General features: G+C 37.4%; 1 protein-coding gene across 1 annotated transcript in view; it reads left to right on the top strand.

The window, feature by feature from the left end:
• The window catches only part of Sgms2 (sphingomyelin synthase 2), an 82,479-nt gene that overhangs the window by 24,826 nt on the left and 32,505 nt on the right, over positions 1-25,148 (top strand). Inside the window, exons 2-3 of the mRNA XM_076864237.2 lie at positions 8,374-8,503; positions 19,392-19,493. The gene's annotated coding sequence lies outside the window, so the exon portion shown is untranslated. The remainder of the gene's footprint in view (positions 1-8,373; positions 8,504-19,391; positions 19,494-25,148) is intronic.

The following is a 25,148-nucleotide window of genomic DNA, read 5'->3' as shown; positions in this document are numbered from 1 at the left end:
GTAAACGGTTCACAAAGTCTCCTGAATTAGAGAGCCCCCTCTTCATGTGGGTACAAGGTTTTGCCTTTCGCCCAAAGTCATGCACTGTTATGACAGCCCTGTTCAGAACATCCTGCAGTGATGGAATGTCCCCCAAATTATGCAGTGTCCATTACCGTGACACACACGGGACTACTGACCACTTGAAGTGTGGCTGGAGTAACTAAGGAACTGAATTTCTAATTTTAATGAATTTAACTTAAGTAGCTCCATGTAGCTTATGGTGGTTGTATTAAATAGTACCATTATAGAAAGTTGGAACAAATTTGAAAGACTATTAATCCAACAAGTTCATTTGTTTTCTTTAGCAAATGCTTGATGAGCACCTATTATGTACCTTACAAATTTCTAGGTAGTGGGGATACAGGGATGAAGAATACACTTGAGGTAGAATTCACTGAGGATCACAGAATTCAAGTGATCTTTAAAGATTGCAGTAATATCAGAATCCAGATTAAAATCAGGTCTTCTAATTATAATAAATATTCTTTGCCCATGCTCTTTTGCCCAGGAAGCCCCATTTGCCTTTTGTTTTTGTCAAATTTCTCACTGCTGTCAATTAGAAGGTGGCTGACCAGGTAATACATGGTTACAGTTTAACCAAAGGGCCGTGGAAAACAAGTAAAGGGCTGGGGGGTGTAGCTCAGTGGTAGAGCCTATGCCTAGCACGCACAAGCCCTCAGTTCAGTCCCCAGCTACAAAACACACACACACACACACACACACACACACACACACGGAAAAAAAGTAAAAAAATAATAATACTGTGTATTCCCACTTGAAAAAGCCCACATGCATACATGTTTGCTTGTTCAGAACTTTCATGGGAAACTGGGATTATTTTCTCTTTGTTAACCTTTTCGCAGAGATGAATAATTCTTCACTTTTCTCAACAGCAAGGTTTAGACACGTGAACCCAGGGTTACTGAAGGAGGTGGTTGGGGGACCTCAGTGCTTTTTCCATGTGTTCAGCCTTATTCTTTTCTTTCTTCTTCTTTTTCTTTCTTTCTTTCTTTTTATTTATTTATTTATTTTAGTTGTAGATAAATACAATACCTCTATTTATTTATTTTTATGTAGTACTGAGGATCAAACCCAGGGCCTCACACATGCTAGGCAAGCGCTCTGTCACTGCGCCACAACCCCAGCCCCTTGAAGGTGCCATATTCTGAGATCAAGGTGACTAAAGCCTGTTCCCAGTTCACTTTCTCTTCTGCCACCTGAGTCGTAGGCTCTGGCCCAGCGTGACTTAGAAGCTCAAGGTAAAAGCACGTGGAAGACGGATCTGCTTTGTCAGCAGCACCATCCCATTTTGTGACAACCTTTTGGAACTTGAGTGGTGCCTCAGTTCCACCAGCAGAGCCTCCCTCCCTTTCCACGTGGGGAACTTCTGTCCACCGCCCCACCCCCAAGATGCGGTCGTCTCTCTAGGCTACTGGGCACTTTGCTTCATCTTCCTCTCTCTTGCTCAAAATACAGTTGCAAAAACTTCTAATGTGTCCCCCATTTCACTTCCTTGTTTCTCCTTCCCCTTTATCCAGCTATTCCTAGTACTTTAAGAGTTTCTTTCATCTCAATACCACATAGTTCTTTGGATCCCTAGGGCTTAATTTCTTGGTTCCCATTTTGTTTTCTTAATATATCCTTCCTCTGAGACTTCAAGAATGATGTGAAAGATTGTGCTTTGTGAGATAAGGGTTTATATAAATACGCTGATATGCAGTTTGCTTTGGGATTGCTTGGAAGGAATGTTGGAAACTTGTGGGGTGCAGAGGTCTGAGGTGGGTGTGGTGCGCACGGGGAAACCCAGTGCCTCCTTATAACAGTTTTGACAAGGACAGATTGTTCATTTTTGAAAGACAGTTTCTCACAAGACAAGCAAACTGCTGATAATGAGTGAGGTAGCCAGAGCAAACACCCTCTTAGAAATCTCACAAGCAAGGACAACAAAAGATAAGGAAAGAGGGAAAAAAAAAAATAGAGGAAATGAATTACCAAGTAAGTAATTCCAGTTCATTCTACCAAGAGACTCCCATGACTGGGGATGGAAAGAACACTGCCTTCCTGGATGCTCAGCACACAATTAGATCTCGCAGGTTTCTCAGGTACACCCATTCTGTCATTCTTTTAACCTTCTTAGGTATGCACACTACAGGATCCTTGTGGTTTTATCATACTTCCATTACTCTGAGGACTCATTATGCACTCCAACTTCTGTTTTTTCCACCTGGGCAAAGGAAAACCTTTTGGGCAGCTTCTATGATGTTACCCACTTCTCTCAATCCAGGCCAAATTAAAAAAAAATTAGTTATAGGTGGATACAATACTTTTATTTTACTTAGTTTTATTTTTTTAATGTGGTGCTGAGGATCAAACTCAGTGGCTCACACCTGCTACATAAGAGTTCTACCACTGAGCTATATCCTCAGGCCCCAAATTTCTTTCTGTCCTAAGTCCCTTAAGTGTCTCATTTTATTTTTACTTGGAGTTTCTTTTATGTTTTCAAAGGCATGATTTTATCTGAGCCAGAGTAGCAATCATAGTAAATATGTATATTTTGCTTTAATTTTATCAACTATATAATTATGCTATTTTTAATCAAAGAGGCTGACCTCTTTACTACTTGGCGGTACATCACCACAAATAGCATCTTGCTAAAAGGAAAACTTATAAAATTCCAGGATTGAATATTTTTATTTGCTTACCCCGCACCACACACATAATGACCACAAGTAAAAATGATATTTGCTTTTTTTATCCTTAGTAAATAGGATACCAAACAGTCCTTGAGATTGTCATAATAAATTCTTTTTAGAGACTTAATATGGTAGCTGATATTTGGAAATTGGGGGAATTTTAATCTCTTTTTTTCTCTTTTACTTTTTTTAATTTTTAAACTTTTTTTAAGTTGTAGATGAACACACAGTATCTTTATTTATTTTTGTGTGGTGCTAATGATCAAACCTCATGCCTCACACATGCAAGGCAAATGTTTCACCACTGCGCTACAGCCCCAGCCCCTCTTTTACTTTTAAATTATGATAGCAAGCCATGTTTATTTTAGAAAAGTAAATACCTAGATAAGAAAAACATAAGTCATCTAGGAGTCTATTGCCTGTTAACATTTTGCATTATTTTTTTCAGTAACATTTATGCTTACATATGCAACTTTCAAATAACAGGTTAAATAGGGTCAGATATGTATCATTATTTTGTACCCATGAGTATATCATGAACTTGTGATCCCTCCCCACTGAACCTGGTGAAGGAGTATTTCATAATTACATTGTGTCTACCACAATTTATTTAAGCAATATCTTGCACTTGCACTTAAGACACTTAAAGTTTTTTTTTTTTCAATTTTTTCTCTATTTTTAACAATGTCATGGTGAATATGCTCAGAGCTAAATCTTTGTTCACATGCTTAGATTTACAAAAACCTAAGAAATGCATTTAATAGTAGTCCTGGAAAGCAGTTTTGTAATTTTAATTTTTTTTTAAATTTAATATATGAAGAAAATGACTTCATATTTGTTTGCTTACTACTTCATATTTGTTACTACTTTCTGACTTTCAATGTGCAAGTGTAAGGGGCTTTTTTTTTTTTTTTTTTTTTTTTTTTACTGAAGGAGGTTTGAAGGCATTTTTATTTGCCTTCAAACCTGACAGACTTTAAAAATATCTAACGATCACTATTATGTGACATTCTTATGATTTCTTATGACTTTTACTCTGAAGATTTTAGAAATTTGATTGTGACAATAACAACTTTGTGTCTTGGAGGAATGAACCAGCTTACGGGTTGTTTGAGCCACAGAGGACCTAATAGAAAAACTGCAGAAAGCAGAGGTTGTGAACACAGGGCTTTTCAATCTGTTGTGCAACCTTCCTTCTCTGGGCTTTTTTTTTTTTTTTTTTAAGATTCCTATTTTGGGGATGTTTTGAATGCAGTGTGCATTAGGCAGTGGGAAGTACAGAGTGACCTTTCAAGATATTTTAGGTTTGAGTCTATAATTAGAAAACACCATTTAAGTTCTAATAATAAGATTTTACTCTGAAAGCACCCGCCTATATTAGTGGGTCAGTCCTCCACAATCCCTTTCTCCCTCCCTCTCTTTCATATCTGCCTTAGGTACATCCAGGGACTCTGTCTCTGAAATGCACCTTCCAAGTATCCAACTGTGGGGCACATTTTGATGAGAGTTAAATGTCTTCATTCCCTCCCTCCTTTGTAGGATCGCTTCAGTGACTTCCTTACGTGTTCTTCAGGGAGCTGACATGTGCTTCTTATAGAGTTAGTTTGTGAACACGTACTCAGATATAGCCATCAACTCTTCCAGGCTTTGTGTCTGAAAAATAGCAGAAAACCTGACAGGTGTGGCCCCTTCCCTCACGAATCTTAAAAGTCTCACAGAAAGAAGACAAGTAAATCTTGTCTTTTGATTGACTAAATGATTGCGATTAGCAAACAAATAGGATGGAGAAAAAGTGTAGAATTATGTTGGGGAAGTGAAAGGAAGCCTGATCCTACTTCTCCAAAGAAGTGATGTTTATCCAAGGATGCGCAGGGGTTAATTATAAATGCTATCTCTCCTCTGCAGAATGCTACCTTCAATGCCTGAGAACCACAGGTAATCTATTTCTGCTTTCTTTAACAATACTCCACATATATTAAAATGAAAAAAAAATTGCTGTAGTTGATTTCAACCTTAAGATTAACACCCTTTTCTACAGTTAACAATTTAGTATATATTTCAAAATTGGGTGTTTTTGGATGTTCCTAAAGAAATGATAAATGTTTGCAATGATGGAGATGCTGTTACCCTGATGTATGCATGATGGAAACATCACATGGTACCCCATAAATATGTACAATTGTTATGTTTCTATTAAATAAAAAGATTCACATCATTCTGTCTGAAGAAAAATTTTGAAATAATTAACTCCAAGTACAATATACTTTGCTGGATTAAGTAGAAAAAATGACAAATCACTGGGATGTTGGCTTAGGCACATGAAGTTCAACTATTACTTGAATTGTGGAGTAACCATGGAAGTTCAACTACATCATGGTAAGGGACTATTGGTAGTTTGGGACTATCTGAAGAAGCACAGGTCTTATTTAAATTATTTACTTATTTTACTGCAATACCGGGGATTGAACCGAGGGCACTCTTAACACTGAGCTACATCCTCAGTCTGTTTTTCTTTTTGAGATAGTCTCAGCTAAATTGCTGAGGCTGAACTCCAACTTGTGATTCTCCTGCCTCAGCCTCCTGAGTCTCTAGGATTACAGGTGTGGGCCATCATGCTCATCCCCAGCCTTTTTATTTTTATGTTTGGTGGTGCTGGGCAAACACTCTACCGATGAGCCACATCCCCAGCTCTAGCCTTTTTATTTTGCGATGAGGTTGGCCTTGAACTTATGATTCTCCTGCCTCAGCCTCCTGAATCTCTGAGATTATAGGTATGTACCACCATGCCCAGCACAGGTCCTTTTAAAGCTATGGTTTGCTCTCTAGTAACCAGTCTTTTAAAGAAAATTCATCTGTTGTCCAATTTACAATAAAATATGTCTTAACCACAAGAGCTTAGAGCCTCAGATGACTATGACAGATGGGAATATCCTTCCAAGTTGTTTTATGCCCTGAGATGATGACTTCTGCCAGATGATGACTCTCAAATCCATTAAACTTAAAAACAGATGCTTTTCAACGCATCAGGTTTCTTAATGTTTCCATGTGGTTTATTTTTGCCATCTCCTGATGTTAGGAAATTTGCTTCATAAATCTGGACCAGTCTCCTCAACCCTGATCGTCAGAAGCATGGCTGTGGAGAATGGATATAAAGATGGACTGAGAATTTCTGGTGTAATTGTGTCCCTGGAAAGAGCCAGCCCATTAGAGCTGGTCATTCCTCTCACATTGCATGGCTTCTTACTGAAGAGCTTCTGGAGCATCAGTCTTTGAGATTCATGGAGGGACATAATGAAAGCCTATCAGAGCACCATGTGATGGCTTGCCTGGTCTTCCCGGCTCCTCATCACCTCTTGTTGATGGACCCACAGTGAGCATATCCAAGCTAAGTGTCAAGGAAGGCTTTGTTTTCTTCTAGAGAACAAAATATTATTCCCCAATCCTCTTCCTCAATATACATACAGATATGGACTCTCTCCCTCTTCCTCTCTCTGAGTTTTGGTCTGTAGGTTATTTGTTTTTGTTTTTGACTCTGGCAGCAAAGGAGTTGAGAACCAAATATGCAGCCCAGGTTCCATCAGTGTGTAAGAGTTGACTAATACAGTGAATTCCCCCCCCCCCCCATCTCTTACCATCTTAGTTCCATTTTAACAAATGCATAGGACACTAAATGCCAGAGGCTATTTCCAAGCTCTTCATTCCTATTAATTCCTTCAATTCTTGAGTGCTTTGAGGGATCCTATGAAGTGAGCATAGTTATTGTCCCAATTGGATGAGGGAACTGAGGCACCCGGGGGGTTGGGCTCTCACCTGGAGTCACACAGGTGCTAAGTGTGGACTTCAGAATCCTTATTCATAACCACCGGCTTTGCTGCCTTTGCAGTGACTTGCCCCTGGCAGCAGGTGGGAATGACATTAAGTCACAGGAAACAATTCTCCCTCTTCCTCTGCATCTTGTGATCAAGAACACCTGGTGTGTATTTACCAAGCTCTCTGATTCTACCTCACTTCCGTCAGTTGAAAGTTATATCATTTACTTTATTCCTTTATAAAATTACGCATGATCCATAAACTTTATATTAAAATAAATCACGAACTTCATGATACTATTCAAAATGAGCGTTTTTATAACATAACACCACCTTAGGATGTGTACAAAAACATTTTTTTTTTTTTGAAATGGTGAGCATGTATTTGCCTTCAATTTCCGGTTGTTACCTTTTAGCCATTCACTGTCTGCTCCCTCGCCCCCACCCTTCCTCTCTTCCAATACTGGGGATATCGAACTCAAGGATACTCTACTACTAAGCCACCTTCCCAGCCCTTTTTATTTTTTATTTTGAGACAGAGTCTCAGTAAATTACCTAGGCTAGCTTCAAAATTTCAATCCTCCTGGATTAGCCTCTCAAATCAAGTTGCTGGGGTTACACCTGTGTTTTGCCATAGCTGGCAGCCCCATTCTCCTCTTTCACAAGGGCCCACATGTAAGTGACTAGAAGGTACCATGTTTAGAGCAATGGACTTGAATATAATCTAGAAAATGCAATATTATTAGTGTCATTTATACCATATAAAAATAGTTATAAATTATTACTATTCACAAACTTAAAGCCCAAGAACAATTATTTGCTTTGATTTGACTTGCCCCTGATACCTAAGAAATAAAATACATGGTATCTCAGTGCTCTAGAGATCTCTTTAGTGTGGGGAAACTCTGAAGGGTTTAAAGTAGGAGTGTGAACTTTTAGAAAGATCAGCTTGGAAAATGGGACACAGGAAAAAATGATCTAGGGTAAGCAGGATGGTATTGAGCAGTAGAGTCAGGCCAGTGGTAGTGGTGGGTGGAGTTGCCAGAGGGGAGTGGCTGGATTAAAGTTCAAGTTGAGATGAGGAAAATATCCTCCAAATATGTAGTGTTCTTCAAAGGGATAAGTGTGGCCCCTGGAGGGAAGCCTACAGCCTCTGAGATGTGACACTAGGCCACTTACTCTGATGGGCCTTACCCTGGTATGAACTTTGGGGCTGGTTGAAGTTTATTTCATCACTAGGTGGCATTTCAGGTACACATTTTTCCTTTTATTTTTCTAACAACTTCATTGAGAAGTAATCACATCTCATAAAACTCATTCTTGGGAAGTGTGTAGTTCTGTGTTTTGGGTATATTTTGAATCTACAGCCAGCCACTAGCTAGTTCTAGAACACATCACCCTGGAGAAAAACCACATACCCACTCATGTTCACTGCCCGTTCTCCTCTTCCCCCAGCCCCTGGTAGCCACTTATCTTTCTGTGTTTCTACGTTTGTCTGTTCTGTATGTTTCTTATAAATTAAATCATGCAACATGTGGTCTTTTTGACTGGCTTCTTTTATTTAAAATAATGTTGCATGTACCATAACTTCAGTCTTTTTGTTTTTGTTTTGAGACCAGGGATTGAACCCATCGATGCTTAACCATTGAACCACATCCCCAGCCCCTTTTATTTTTTATTTTAAAACAGGGCCTCACTAAGTTTCTGAGGCTGGCCTTGAACTTGTGATCTTCCTTCCTCAGCCTCCAAAGTCACTGGGATTGCAGTTGTGCACCACCACACATGGCTCAAAGCATCATTCTTAACCTGACCATTCCCCCTTCTTACAGTTGGCATCCTCTGGCCCTACAACACTCAGAAAACATCTGCCACAAGACTTGGAGAACATCTGCCACAAGACTTGGAGTGTTAACTGCCACAGGACCAAGGTGGACTTGTCCATGCAATCATCTACAAATGGTAGGATTGGTGCTCTCTAATGCTGTATCATCAGCTCAAGGTTGGCTGGCCACCACTTCTTCAACTTCTCTGCTGTCTCCCCTTTTGCAGTTAAGATACTGCACAAACCAGGCACAGTGGTGCACAGCTCTAATCCCAGTGACTCAGAGGCTGAAGTAGGAGGTTCACAAATTTGAGCCAGCCCCAGCAACTTAGTAAGGTCACAAGCAACTTAGCAAGATCCTATTTTTGTGTAGGGGGGTGGGGGGTTAGATCATTTTATTGAGGGGATTGGAGGGTAAGGAGCAAGTAGTAAAACACTGAAAAGGACAATGAGATCCAGCATCCTGTGTAGGGCTGGATCTTGTGGTCGCTGAAAAACCAGCAAGATCCTATCTTAAGAAATAAAAAGGGCTGGGGATATAGCTCTGTGGTGAAGTGCCTCTGGGTTTAATCCCCACCTCCACCCCTAGCCCTGCAAAATATATTGCACAAATACTTTTATTTTTAGAATTTTTACTTTATCCTATGGAGAATCTTGAAGGGCGAGCTCTTTCGGGTAGATGGATGTTTCCTCACTTATTGGATTGCTGTTTTAAATGACAGCAAGAGAAATGAACATAAGACCCAAAGTTTTAAACCTTTCTGCTAAAAGAATGCTCAGTGGCCTCAACCAAGCTTAAGAAAAGTTTGTGGCACTAAAAATCTTCACAGTAAATCAGTCAGCTGTGCACATATTCAACACATTGTTGAAGTATAACTAGTACGATTATTCTGTTTTTATTGTTACATATTCTAAGGTTAGGCTGGGTGTGATGTCGAATGCCTGTAATCCCAGCAGCTTAGGAGGCTAAGACAGGAGGATCACGAGTTCAAAGCTAGCCTCAGCAAAAATGAGGTGCTAAGCAACTCAGTGAGATCCTATCTCTAAATAAAAAACAAAATAGGGCTGGGGATATGGCTCAGTGGTGGAGTGCCCCTGAGTTCAATCCCTAGTGCCAAAAAAAAAAAAAAAGTTATATATTCCAAGGTTAAAGAGATGTCTCTGTGCCCACTGAGGAGGAAGAAGTTGTGCTCAGTGTGATTGACATCGATATTGTGTGAATAAATTCACTGCTAGACTGCTTGAAATTAACTTCAAGGATAATTTTATTCTTGAAAATAAAAATAGTTATTGCACTTTTGGTGCAAAAGATTTTCTGTTTGGTGCAAAAGATTTTCTTTTTCCCTCTGGGTACCTTAGGACTAGAACTCATTTGACTTAAGGTAGCCATTGTTTTACCTCATGACTAATTAGTGTTGTGTTTCCCTGGAAAGACTTCCATCCTAACATGGACCCAAAGTACATGTAATCACAAGTTAATTAAAAAATAAAATGTTGTGAATAATTAAGGTTCATTGTTCCACACAGCATTCTCTAGGCTTATTTGTTCACCTTCTATAAAACCCAGAATAATTCTAGGAATGTTGCAAGGATCAGAACGCCTGTATTGGGCCAATATAGGAATGGCAAGTATTTCTAATATATTTGACACCAACAAATTTTCTCTCTCCCTTTGTGTGGTGTTGTCTGTCCCATTGACATTGGATGAAGAAAAGAATCCATTTATTCAACAAATACTTAACACTTTCTCTATGTGAGGCCCTCTTTTCCATGTAGCAAATGAGGCAGAGGACAAAAAACAAATTCTTGCTTTCAAGAATCTTTTAAAAACTCCCAGATATCCTCAGAAAGCAAATGGGAGCAGGAAGGCATAGAGAACTGGACTCTCATTCTCTCAGGTACCCTGGGAAAACCCCCTGCAAGATGGTAGATGGGCACAAGTAGAAAAGGAGAGAGCTGGAACATGATTTGGAAAATAAAGCAATCTTCTGCTCTACTCAGTCCAGAATTTTTAGAAGTTTGTTGAAACAACAGCCCAAAAAAGGGACTAGGTTAATTTAACTTGGACTTGAGAAAGGATTATATATTTTTAAAGAATGTTTTTAGTTGTAGATGGACCCAATAACTTTATTTTATTTATTTTTTTATGTGGTGCTGAGGTTCGAACCCAGTGTTTCATGTGTGCTAGGCATGCGCTCTACCACTAAGCTACAACTCTAGCCCCAGAAGTATATAATTTTTATCCATTATTTTTTTCAGACTTATGAAATGAGACCAAATTCTGCTTCTGCCATTCAGCCCCCACCCAGCCTCTGTTGTCAGTACCTAAAGGAATCCTTCTGGATTCCTTTATGTAGAAGGAAGGAAATATGAATTTATATTTTCCCCCTTCAAAATGAAAAAAATTAGCATACTCTACTTCTGAAATAAAGAAATTTCTCTGAACAATATATGTAGGAAAATTTAACAAATCAGTGCTAAGAGAGCTCCTCATTATTTTTTTTTTAAAGCAGTTACAGTGTTGTCCATTGTAGGATGTACCACAATGTAAATAGTGACCCATTGATGGACATTTGGGTTGAGGCCAATCACTGGCTTTTAAACAATGCTGCAATAAATAACTATACATAGGCTACTTTTCATGTATGCAATAACATCTGTGTAAACTCGCAAAGGAGAATTGCAGTTATAAGGTATATGTGTAATTTTGACAGATTTCATTAAACTGCTTTCCAGAGTAGCTTTTCTTACTACATTTCTACCAGAAACTTGTGAAGGTACTTGTTTTCAGGGTCTGGAGGTTTTGCCAATCCTGATAGGCTAAATGGTTTCTCAATAGTAGTTCCAATTTGGGAATAATATTTATTCGGAATTTTTCAGTGGCATTTTTAAAAGAAAATTCTTGGAAAATCAAATAGAGCTGCAATTAAGTTTTTTTTAATAAAAATTATTGTACATGTTGCCAGAGGGTAATTTAAAAAAGTCTGCCAAATCATTTTAAATTTTCTATTATAAATTTGAAGATGATGTTTGCCCTTATTTAAAGTGCTACATTGTTTATTCGATAAATAAGCAGGATAAAAATGTTTCTCAGGTATGTGATATACTTAGCTGAACTAAAAGTAGTACCTTTCTACTATAGCTTGAGCCTATATTACAGCTAATTGAAACAAATCAGTGTGCAGGGAGCTGAAATGGCAGGCCTGAGGCTGCTGTCCTTTAGACCTGCTTGCAGGGTCAGTCCTTTGGCGTTCCCACCAGTCCTGATAGGAAGGGTTCACCATTCCTACACATTTTTGTTGTTTTGTGTTTCGTACTGGGAATTGAATCCAGGGGCACCCTATTACTGAGCTAAATCCCCATCCCTTTTTATTTTATTTTGGCTCTTGCTACATTGCTGAGGCTAGCCTTCAACTTGTGATCCTCCTGACTCAGACTCCCAAGTTGTCAGTACCTAAATGAATCCTTCTGGATTCCTTTATGCAAATGGAAGGAAATAGTAGTATGAATTTATATTTTCCCCCTTCAAAATGTAAAAAATAGCATACTATACTTCTCTGCAATAAAGAAATTTCTCTAAACAATATATGTAGGAAAAATTAACAAATCAGTGCTAAGATAGCTTCCTCATTATAGGTGTGTACCATCACAGCCAGCTTCTACACTATTTTTGGAAAAAACATGGTATATGTTGAGCACCTGCTTTCCTGCAGGGAGTATGGAATTTAGGTTTATGTCAGGCAGAGGATGTGTTAGTGACCAACCTCAATAAAAAAAAATTAAAAATAAATAAAAATTTAAAACCCTGGTCTACACTACTTCACACCTGTTGCTGGTAAAATTAGCACATCTCATATGCCTCCACTGGGAGAGGCTCATTTGAAGGCTTGTGCCTGGTCATCTCCAAACTTTGCCCAAATGCCTTTTTCCTTTGCTGATTTTGCTTTGTATCCCTTTGCAGCAATAAATCATAGCTGTGAGTATTGCCATAGGCAGAGTTTTCTGAAGCCTCCTAGTGAGTCATTGACATGAGGGTGGTCACACCCCTTGCAGACACTCAGCATTGTAAAAACTTAGATATTCTGTCTTCTGCAGTATTAGTGCAAATGACACAGATATGTTAGCACATAATTGACTTTTAGCACTAGGTCTTAACTTGTCCTCTGTGTTTTATTGTAAAATGTCCAGTCTTTCAGATTTTTGAATAGACTGATTTAGCATTTACACCTAAAAAATGGAGATGGCAAGAAGTCTCCCCTGGGAATTAGATCGTTTTATGCTTAGTCGTGAAGCTACATGACTGATTCTTGGTTATCTTAATGTTTGTATTTAGATATACAAGCTCCTTGCTTTCTTTCTCTATAATTATTCAAAAAATGGTTTACCAAATTCTTTTGGATTCATAGGCACAGAAGTTTAATTAAGTAGTCTGATTTCTGAATTATGCTTTGACTCTGAAGCTTATCTGCAAATAAGTAGTCCTAGAAACGCCAGATCAGGGCCACTTTTTGGCCAATTAGGCCATGTAAATGCTGATTTGCAGGACAGGAGAGTTTTGCCCAAATATGGCACAAAGCCCAAAGATAGAAATCAGACTTTATTTTTGTATAATTATTGTTGGATTTGCATTCTATTTAGAATTTTTAAAAATTCAAATAGAAAAATGTGTAAGACAGTTAAACATAAAGATTTATTTGTTTAAGCTGCTGTTCCTAAGGAACTGAAATAGCTTCTAAAGATAAAAGTTTTTATTTATTTTATTTGATGTTGAGACTGTAACCCAGGACTGTGTGTATGCTAAGCACATCATGTACCTCAGAGCTACACCTCCAGTCCCCAGAGTTTATATATATATATAGTTTTAAAATGTTAAATATAGCCAGGAACAATGGTTCTCAATCCCAGGGTTGACTGGTTTGTGTTTGACATGGTGGCAGCCTCTATTCTCAATGCTTTAGTTTTCATAACAGCCTTGTGAGGTAGTTATTATTACCTCTGCTTTGAAGCATCGAGGGTTTAAGTGAATTTCCCAAAGTTAAGTGATTTGCTAGAATGTGGTGGAACTGGATTTGGAATTCAGATTGTACTTCCTAGGCTGAGCCCCTATTATTCCCTGGTCACATGGTAACATCTCACTGGCACTACAGAAAACTGGTTATATGGAGACTCCTACACACTTACCCTTGGGTAAAAGAATAATTTCATTTTCCACTGAGCATAAGAAATCATATGTGGGATCTTAAAAAATACAAAATTGAGTGTGTTGCTCCCTGATTCCATTTAACCTTGGAACAAAACCCAAGTATTTTAGGTCTTACCAGGCTATTCCAGAGCCAACCTTCCCCCATTTCTGCCAAGCTTACTCACCATTGCTAAATATGCATACCTTGCTTTGCTTCTTAGGTCTTTGAACACACCACCTCATCTGTCTTTACTGATCCCACCCCAATGTGCCTGACGCTTTGTCCTTCTGATCTCAGTTTAGAGTTTCTTCCAAGAAGCCTTCTCTGAACTTTCCGGAATGGCTTGTGTGCCTTGGCAATGTATTCTATAGTCTTGAACTTTTAATTTTGCAAACATTTACTCCCTGTGTGATTTTATTTGTTTCCCCAACCAGTTCACGAGATCTATGATATCAGGGACAAGGTCTGTCTTGTTTGCCTGGCCGTAACAGGTAGCTAAATTAAGGTTAGATACATTTTCAAAATATGAGAAAATTAATGGTAATTTCACTTTCAGAGTACACAAATGCAATAAACTGTGCTCACTGTCAGAGGTAGAGAACTCTACTCCTATTTAATAATTAGAAATATTCAATTACAACATTGAAAAAAATATTCTTTTTTTTTAGAAAACTACAGTTTGATTAAGCAGGTCCTCAGCAACAAATTATTAATTAAATCCTTAGCCATCTGCTGGCAGTTCATTGCTCAGGACCTAACTCCATTTGAGAGTTTACAGAACTGAATACTTTGTTTTCTCCATTATATGTAGGAGCCAAGATAGTTTTTACAGCTTTCGGAGGTCTACCTGTCAACTATGAGAACCCCAAATTAGGAAAACGTGCTTTAGACATGGTTAAGGATTTTAAAATACTTTGGAGAGCAATTTATCCTCATATTTCTTTCCACTTGTTATTCTAACCTACAACTAGCCAGTTCTAGATAATGAGAGTACTCTTTTCTTAAATCTGCTAAGAATCTGATCTGGTAGAATTTAAGAAGCTTTTAGACATGGAAAGATTTCTCTTTTTGAGAGACATATTTAAGGGGAAAAATTCATAGAAGATAAAGTTTTAACATGTTTAAGATGAAATTTACTAAGGAAACATATACCCATTTACAGCTGTGAAAAACAAAGCAAAATTATCTATTTGACTTTTGTAGTACTTATGGGTATCAGCTTACTGAAACCCCAATAATAATGAATATTATTTGATGAGAAGAAAGAAGAAAAATTTCTAAAATTATTTTGGTATCCTTTAGTCTGAAAGTAATAAATAAATTTAAGATCTAGAACTTTCTCTTTAAGATTAGAAGTAATATTTAGTTATACCCTTATATCTTACCTTCTTGTGTCTGTAACAGGTATATCCCATGGGCAGAGGTATAACATTTAAATAAAATAGAACAACAAATAAAAAATAAATAAACCGGAAATACCCACCCATGCTAGATATATATGTGTGTGTGTGTGTGTGTGTGTGTGTGTGTGTGTGTGTATATATATCACGTATGGCTTTAAAAAATATTTTTTCTTCCTTTGAATAAATTCTATCCATTAGTGTATAGAAATGACCAGGAAAGTGATGGAGCCATAACATATATGGGTAAAGTAATAACTGGTGGAGACTTTATATAGGATGCAAAACCAAAGTGTTTTTATTCCAAATTTTTGGCTTCTACAGTGACTTAAAGACCATGTTATCTTTAATTTGAAGACAAAAGATTAGTAAGGTGACCTTAATCTAGCTGTCCCATGATTTCTATTCCTTATGGTATTTGAGGGTGAATCCCCTAATTTTTGAAACTATTTATATTGTGCTAATCAATTCTTGTTATAAGAAAAAAAGGGGGGGGCTGGGGTTGCCTAGCATGTGTGAGGCACTGGATTCAATTGTCAGCACCACATTCAAAAAATAAATAAACCGTGAGCCCTCAAATAAACTCTTCCTCCTCTACAGAACAAATAAATAAATAAACAAATAAATAAATAAAAAGATATCATGACCATCTACTATTAAAAATTTTTTTCAAAAAAGTTTTATAAAAAGAAGAAGAAAGTATGTACATTTGAGTGTTAACAATTCTGTAGTCTGGAATATAGCCCACCAAATGAGTCAATGGTCCTGTTATCCATAAAAAAATTATCTCTTAACTATGAGGTCAGAATTAGTGACTCAGTGCTGTTTATGAGTACATTACGTTAACAGTGAATTCATGAGAAAACTCATTCTTCTAGGGATGACAAGTAACCTCCATGACCCTGGGTAATTCCAGTTCCCTATACCTGCAAGGATCCTATAATTGCCTTTTCTGTCACTTGCTAGATTTCTCAGTTTCCCTTCTTATACCTCAGATGAGAGCAGTAAGGATGTCTCCCTTGTAAAGTTGGCTGCACATTTTTTGATATCTATATTTGGGGAGCTCTAGAACCATAGTGTGTAATTATACAAGCTCTGGGGATAAGCGGCCTGCCCTCCAAACACCATAAGAGAATTCAATAGGAAAAATAATGTGACCTTTATTTCAGCTATAAGGAATGTGGTGATTTTTTGCAGAATATAATACTTTCTGAATTCTCCTGACTTACAAAGAAAGATTGAAGGAGCTTCTATGACTAGTAAGGAAGTGGGAAAACGGTGTCAAGATTTAAACATTAAATCAACAGTCCAGTGTTGGGAGGGGCTTGTGCTGAATAAATATCTGCCCTGTGCCCGACTGTACCTGTGCTTCAGTTGCCTTCATCCTGTTAAACACAAATGAGTTACTAGGCAACAGGAGTGATTCACATACTCTAAACACCTCACTACAATGAAATGTCCAACCTCAGTATTTCCAGGAAATGCCCCTCTTCTAAGTCACCAGAGAGTGGATAAACATTCTCAGAGGCACTGAGGGAGTCAGATGACCCAGATCTGGTAACTGTATGTAAGAAGGTGGGACCAGCTAATATTTGGAAGGATGTCACCTCACAGGGCAAACAGCCGGTTACCTCTGTGGTAACTGCCCCCAGGAAGCGTTGAAGGGGAAAAGGTGTGCCATCTGCCCAGAAAGACTCTCAGGGAAGCAAACCTGCTGCTGTTAGGGGAAAATCATAGTATGTCCTGATTGTTAAAAAAAAAAAAAAAAAATAGCAGAAAGTAACAACAGAACATAGTGGAACCTACACTGCCTGGATTCAAATCCCATTTCTGCCACTTGTTAGAAATTTTACTTCTCGTAACTCAGATGGGGGCAGAAGGATGCCAACCTCATGAAGTGCTTGTTCATTTCAATGTCCATGTTTGGGAAGCTCTGGAACCAGAGTCCCTAATTATCTAAGCTCTGGGGCTGGGGTGGCTCACCCTCCATTCTCCACAACTCCCGGACGGCTGAATCATGAAGGAATGAAGAAATTACAAAGATAAGCAGGACCCTGTTCAAGGATTTACTTATTCCTTAATGATTCCAAGGACTATAATTACAGAGATTATAACCATAAATCATTTGAGAAGCCTCTCCAAGGATTTTCAGAATTACGTACTTTGAAAATTATATATCAAAAAGCTACATCAGCATTGCTTTGATGTTCTGAAGCCAGATATGGTGTGTTCTTTACACCTTACATCATATCCCACCTATTTATGTAAGATATGCTGTAATAGAAGTTGCAGTTACATGAAGTAAACCATAGAAAGTCAGACGGGACTTGTATTTGATAGGCACCCAATTCTGTAAACACACCACTGACTCATGTAGAAAAGAAAGATACCTGTGCTTCTTTGGAAAAGGGTAAGGTAACTCTGGTGTCTTTGAGTGTGTGGGCTGATGTATTCATGCGGCAGCCATTCTAGGCCCAGAATGTCAGGTAGTTGGCTAACAGCCAGTGCCACCAACAAATAAGACATGGACTCTGTCCTCGCAGCTCATAACCAGCAGAGGAGATAGCCCTGTGTAAGCAGTGAACTGTAAAACTGCAGGGCCTGCTACAAAAATGGGTAAGAACATAGGGAAGGGGAGAGAACCAATGACCTTGGATCGCAAGTGACTTCTCTTGACTTTGTTTTTTAAAGAGAGGAGAGAATGTTAGGGAATGGTATGGGGAATATGTGACTGCATGTCGGTCTAGGAGTTGGGCAGGGCCTTCATGATATTCTATAGCAATTAAACATGGCCGAGAGTGCTATGCCATTTGGAGAGAGGAAATGTAGGTAATCAGCGTCTTTCTTATTCCTGAATTTGCAGAATCTTTCTCATTCCAGGGTGTCTGGGTGGATCATATCTCAGGTACGGGGTTTCCCAAGAAAATGGGGGACTCTAAAGTTCAGAAGAGGAAAAGGTTAGGGAGGAACTTTCAGGGTTATTTCAAAAACCCATTATTATTGTTAATTTGTACCCATGGCCAAAGGGCAGCCCATAAGTAAGTACATGACATCTTTTTATTCAATAACTATAAAGATTTCTTTTTGAAAGCATTAATTAATTAATTAATTTATTTATTTATTTATTTGATGTTGTGGGTTGAGCCCAGGGCCTTTTGCAATGCTGAGTGTGCATTCTACCACTGGACTGTATATACACACCAGCCTCTCAAAATATTTATTTTTGAATTGAAACACACACACAATACGCACACATTTAAGAATACAACATGATATCAAGAGTTCTTTATTAGCAAAATAATAGCACAGTGATTTAAGGTTAATTGGATCTCTGTTAAAAGTAAGAGAAAAGCAAATGTTGAACTCTAAAGTGTTCTCACTTTTCTTGAAGCCACAACACACAGTGCTTCACTTTTGACTTTGAATGTGGAGCCCTTGTTTTACATGCGGACATATACCTTGAAAAGCTTTCTATAAGTGTGTGTTGTTGATATGGGGGAAATGTTCATAAGTTTGGTTTATTTTATGAAGGGCCTAGAATTTTCCCATTTGTTGCCATTTACATGAATTTTAGATACTTCATCAGGAATCTTTGTTACTTGATAGAAAACTGTATTAACTTTTGCTCATAGAATATCACTACGCCAACATCATTTATTTATAAAGAGAAACCACACATAATTCCTCACATGATTCAAATATATACACTGATAAGAGTTAACTAAATTTGTTTATATTTATTTGTTCCAAAAGTCTTTAAGGTAGAAATTGTTATTTTAATTAACAAAGTTCTAATGCAAAAATTAGAACATCAGCTGCCATTTCCAACTTTTTGACCCAGGTGTGTATGTCATGTCTAGGGTAAAAATTGGAACAGTCTGCTACCCAGAGAAAAATTTCAAATCTAGGATTGCAAATCATTATCAGAAAGGTCTAGTCTTCTTTGCTACTATAAATTCTGCTTTTGATGCTAGTAAAATACATGGGCTCCTTAAATCAAGGTATGCAAGCAATTTCAGATTGCTTGGAACATTTTTATTTCCCAAGTTTAAATATTTCCAGAAAGACTTTTTAAACACCAACTATTTTAATCAGTATTTGTACTAATGAGTGTTATTATTTACTAAGTTTGCATCTGAATGCATATGATGGTCAATTGGTAACAAGGTACTTTACTTGTAGGTCCATTGGTGTTGGCTTCTGAGCTGACCCAGTAACTTTCCATTGTTTAACTTGCTTTCAGTTAATCATGTCTTGTTCTAAGGGACTGGACCTTTAACCTTCAACCTTATGAAATTATTTTCTTTAGTTTTAATGCTTTTGTCTAATGAACCTGAATGAAGCAACTATTCCTTAAGATTTTATGTAATTGGTTTTAGTCCTGGTGGGAAAGGGGATTTGCATTAGGCCTCCAAAAACAGCCTCTTTCTTGCTCCATTCAGATACCTAAATAGTGGATGGAAGCTGTTGGGTGATTGCTCGTGACTGATTTCCTTTCTCGTGTGACCTATCCTGTGTGCTTACCTGAAGAATAGAGATATAAGGTAAATCATGTTTTTAAATTATAATAAGTCAAAGGTTAATTATTTAGCATAGTTTGAAGTAGGGCAGAAGAAACAGGACCAAGGAGACTGTTAAAATTCTCATCAAATGGCAGAGTGAGAGTTAGAAGCCAAATATGGGCTTCTAAGATATATTTTTTAAGATAATAAGATACTAATATTTTTTTGACATATACAAACATTTTAATGAAAAACATTAAAGGAGAAGGTTATAACTAGTAAGAATTACACACTTTATACACATTTTGTCTCAAAATAAATTGGTAGCCATTAACTCCTTACGTAAATCCACAGGGAAGAAATAAAGTTTACAAAATAAAAAATGGAAAGCACATTATTTATTTATTTTGGCATATGAGATTGTCATTTTGATGTTTAAGTTTAGTTAGGCTACAGTCCCCAGTAATTCACTTAAACACTAATCTAGATATTACTGTGAATGTATTTCATAGATGTTATTAAAATCTGTAATAAATTGATCTAAAGTTTTGAAGATAATCTGAGAATGAGTTCTGATACAATAAGTTAAAAGCGGAGTTAAGGCTCAACTGAAGAAGAAATTCTGCCTGTGGACAGCAGCTTTACCTTTTGTCCCAGTGTTTCAGGCTTCCCTTCCTGATGACCTGCTCTCGGAATTCCAGACTTACCTAGGCAGGCCCAAAGATGACAGAGGCCGAGGGTTTTTTTTTTTTTTTTTTAACATGAAGTGAGGTGTATTTTGAAATATTATATGTGCATAGAATAAGAATAATTTATTCCAATTAGGATTCCGTTAATGTGGTTGTACATGATGTGGAGTTACATTGCTCACATATTTATATATGAGGATAGAAAAGATATGTCTGATTCATTCTTGTCTTTCCTATTCCCATCCCTCCTCCCTTCCCTTCTAAGATGTTACCATACAAACATATCTGTGTTTAATTTGCTTCTGAGAACAGCAAAGGCATGATGTAGGGACCATGTTGTTAAATGAATTTTGATTGTTTATTACCTTAGTAAGACCATATGGATGTGTTACCCATAAATTATCTTCATCAAGCTAAAGAACATCACCAAAAAAAAAAAAAAAAAATTTGTTTAAGCCTTTGGGGATATTGACAAATCACATCACTGGATCAAGCCCCCAGAGTTATTCTGAGCACTAAGAAAACGTACCTGGAACATCTAATCATTAGTCTCCTTCATCACTGTTACCTTACCCTACCTCTTTTCTTTCTTTAAGAATGAAATTTTTGTTTGCTTTCTTCGGCTGTATTTGGTGAGATTAATAACATACCTTTTTCTTCTTTTATATAATTTTATTTACTTGTTTACCAATATGACTAAACATCTAAGAAATCTGTGGGACTGTCCTAAATGAGATAACTAAATCCCGGCCCTGCTAAATTACCTACCCAGACCTAATTGTGGCTTGCTTATAGCCAGTTGGAGATAAGGATTCTGATCTTTTTGACTTCTGACCCAAGGTTTTACCATGACACTATTAGTTTATCAGCTTTTGTAGCCATGGAGGCCATATTTCAGATGATATTTTTGGATAATTCCTCCAAAATAGACACAAAGAGCTCTGTAAGTTGGAGCAAAATGGGGGCCTGAAGACATATGCACAAGGTCTTCCTGGGACACTCTTTTGTAATGTCTTTCCTTCCCTCCTTCCATCACCTCCTTGACAACAACAATCTGACCGTGTCTAGGTGTACTGTTCTAGGGCATTTCTATCCCCTTTATTTGAACTTAAACATAAGCAGAAAAGTTAGGGGAGGAAAGGTAACCTAGCCTGGGAATCACATTTACAAAAGGAATATTATAAATGTCTTCCGAGTTGATTCTGCAACATTTTTAGTGTGCAGCCAGAAGAAGTGGCCAGGAACAGCTGGCTTTGAGAATCTGCTGGTCTCTGGCATTGTTTCTCCTGACACAGCAAAGACATGGTACCCCATTTCCTTTCCTTTGCTGTGAGAATTCATCCTGAACCTGTGTGTGCATTTGCAGATGCTTTTCTCAAACAGTGCATAGAATGGCACACTTAGCCTCAAATGTTGGCTCTGCTCTTTACTTGCTGATAACCTTGGGCAATTCACTTATCTCTCTTTGCTCATCTGTGAAATGTGGTAATCCTAATGCATACCTCATACAGCTGTGAAGATTATGTAAGTTAAGCATGTTTATTAGTGTTTGTATAATAAAAAGTACCATATAAATGTTAGCTGTACTCTTATTCTTCGGAAGATTTTATGAATAAATTAAGTCACTAATATGTTATAAATTCAAAATTTTAAGCACTTAAAAACATTATAATCTCTTTTTTAAAATATTTTTTAAGTTGTCAGTGAACATACATTTATTTATTTATTTATTTATTTATTTATATGTGGTGCTGAGAATCGAACCCAGTGCCTCACACATGCTAGGCAAGCGCTCCACCACTGAGCCACAACCTCAGCCCTCTTTTTTTAATATTTATTTTTCAATTGTAGTTGGACACAATACCTTTATTTTATTTATTTATTTATTTATTTATTTATTTATTTATTTATTTTTGTGTGGTGATGAGGATCGAACCTAGAACCTCGCATGTGCTAGGTGAGTGCTCTACTGCTGAGGCACAACCCCAGCCCAAACATTCTAATCTTGTTAAACTAAAATAAAAATAATATTTTGGGGATGGAAGATTTGGCCTAGTGGTAGAGCACTTGCCTGGCATGCATGAGGCCCTAGGCTCCACCCACCCAGCACTGCAAAAATCTAAAAACAAACAAACAAAAAAATCAAGATGATAACAATAAAAAAGGCTCCAAATCAACCTAAGATGTTCAGGCTGGTTGTGGTGGTACACACCTGTTATCCCCAAACTACTCTGAGGCTGAGGCAGAAGGATTGCTTGAGCCCAGGAATTCTAGGACAGCTTAGGCAACATAACAAGTCCTTGTCTCAAATTTTTTTCCTTGGTGGAAAGAATATAGCATAGAAATGATAAATTCCACTTAGCTTTGCATGATCCCAATTGTTAAAAATTGTTCGAAGCATATATAGTATTTGTAAATACTTCTCTAAAAAATTCTTTCTTCAAATAACAAAGCCAAAAATGATCAGTTGGCTTCACAATATAAATTAGATTTGTTATGGGCTCAGAAAATTTTTTTACTTCTGCCTAGTCATTATGCACCAACTTAAAGATGATGAAATCTATACAAGGTGGTCAGCTTTTTTACAGAAACTTCTTTTGACAGTTATCTTATAGCCTTCTGGTTGTACTTCAGTCAAAATATCTATAAAGTCTGTTTATTTAGTCTGTTATCTTTTGAAAAGCAGTAATGTTTCTGAGTGCATATAAGTTTAGGAAGTCGGTGCCACTTTCAGCATAAGGTGAAGCTGTTTTGTGCTCCCGTTGCCCTGGGGTTATGAATCCCTGCCTTCCAGTTTGAGTCTTTTTCCAGTAGCCTTTTGGTCCTTGTCCTTGTCATACACAATTATTTTTTACATTTGAAATCTTCATGATTATTAAATATCCTGTAAATTACCAAGAATTATTAAATAATTCTCTAGATTTTCTTATTGTAGCTTGAGTATCTTTAATCTGAAAATCTGAAATCCAGAATGCTCTAAAATCCAAAACTTTTTCAGGACTGACATGGTGCCACAAGTGGAAAATTCCACATACACCACCTCATGTGATGCACTGTTAAAATGCACAAAATTATTTTAAAATTTTTTTGTAAAATTACCTTAAGGCTGTGTGTATAGGAGGAATATGTGAAATATAAGTGATTTTTTGTTGTTGTTGTTCAGCCCTGGGTCCCATTCCCAAGAGAACTCATATATACGCAAATACTTTTTTTTTAAAAAAAAGGACAATTAAAAATGAGAAAGAAAGAACAGAAAAACAAATCTTAATGGTCACAAACATTTCAGAGAGGTACTCAACCTGTATTGACAAATGATCTTTGAATACAAGTCTCCTTTGCACCTATAAATCATCATATGAAGGAGATCTGCATGATAATTGTGCATGAACATACAAGCCAAAAGGCATAAGATGAAGAATGATAACCATACCATGAAAATTTTGGCCACAGAGCACCCAATAGGGGAAGGTTAATTTCTAACAAGCTGAAAACTACAAATTAGTGTTTGTTTTTTAATGAAACTTAAGGGAGAGGGAGCAGAAGGTTTGGTCATTAGGTAGTAGAGGCTTCATTTCTGGATGCAGGAGCACACAAAGCCCTTGTAATCACAGCAGAGAGGGTTTTTTGGAGGATATGACTGTGCACCATGTCCTGAGGTTTGAGATAGTGTCTGAGCAGAGGATCTGGATGAGAGGAGACAGCCTGCTACAAATGACAGGCAAAGACCTGGTAAGGGGATATTTCCAGGGAGTAGAACAAAAATTAAGTGTATATGGTTGAAGGCAGAGGATTTAGGGAAAAGGAATAATGCAAGTTTTAAAGACTGTAAAAGCAGAGGCCAAATTATGAAGGCCCTTGTGAGCAATTCTAGGAAATAATACACATCAGAAGGACACACCTCTATCTAAGAAGCAAAATTGGAGAAAGGTAACTTGACTGGATATTGTTATTAAGGAAGTGATGTTAACTTTGGTTGTTTGTAACAATAGCAATAGGGTTGGGTATTTTTTTTTTTAAAAAGACTCTAAAATAGAGAGGTATACTGAATTATTTACAGATGGAATTATATTATCTCTGAGAGTGCTTCAAATAACCCAAAAACTTAGGGTTGAGGTTAGATTAAGATTTCCCTTAATAATTGTGATAGCAAATGGGGTTTACTATACTATGCTGATTTTGATATGTTTATTGTTTTTGTTGTTAGTTTTTTTTCCCTCTTAAGTCAGAATAAGCAATGAGTGCTTTAAAGTGGCTCATAAAGCAGGAAATGGACTGGGAGCAAAACCAGAGAGGGAGGGTCTGCTTCATTAAATCCAGTGACTGCAAAGTTCCTGCTTTCTCCTTGTGAAAAAAAGTCCATGGCTTTATATCTTCTCTGTAAACTGTTCTCCATTACCTATTTACTCTTAATACTTTCACCATGTACAAGTACTAGTACCACCCAGTATTCTTATTACCACAATGCTTTTAAACTTAATAATTTTACGTACCTTTTTAGTGGATGGATTCAACCCACCTCACATTTATTTTGGCTATTGATGTGTTTGCACTCATTCCTGCCCTCTGTAAGGCAGAGTTGTTTGTGATCTGAGCCAAGCTTGATAGTGCAGCAGTAAATCAATAAATTGGAGATGAAAATGGACAGGATTGAGGGTGAGTGTCAGGTAAGCAGGGCAGGGTGGGTGTACGAACCTGAGATGATAGATAGCTAAGATTTTCTTTCATCTGGGCAACTGGTGGATGGTAGTACCCTTTGCTGAGAAAAGAAGCAAAGCAGGAGGTGCCTGTCTCACAGAAGGAAATGACAAGTGTAGTTGGGGACCTGAGTTGTAAGCATCTGCCTTTTCCATCTCTAGGCTGGGACCCTTAGATGGAATTCACTCTTTTCCTTTAAACATGTTCCCCATCAACCCACAATCACTGTTGCCATTCACAGTAGTGCTCTGAAATTTAGATACACATTAGTCAGAATGTCAGTTTGGGTCTTGATCAATATAAGTTTGGAAAT

The sequence above is a fragment of the Callospermophilus lateralis genome, chromosome 8 (genome assembly GCF_048772815.1).
Source record: "Callospermophilus lateralis isolate mCalLat2 chromosome 8, mCalLat2.hap1, whole genome shotgun sequence".
Classification (NCBI taxonomy): Eukaryota; Metazoa; Chordata; class Mammalia; order Rodentia; family Sciuridae; genus Callospermophilus; species Callospermophilus lateralis.
Note: the sequence above shows the minus strand (reverse complement) of the source record. Positions and strands in the feature narration are given on the sequence as shown.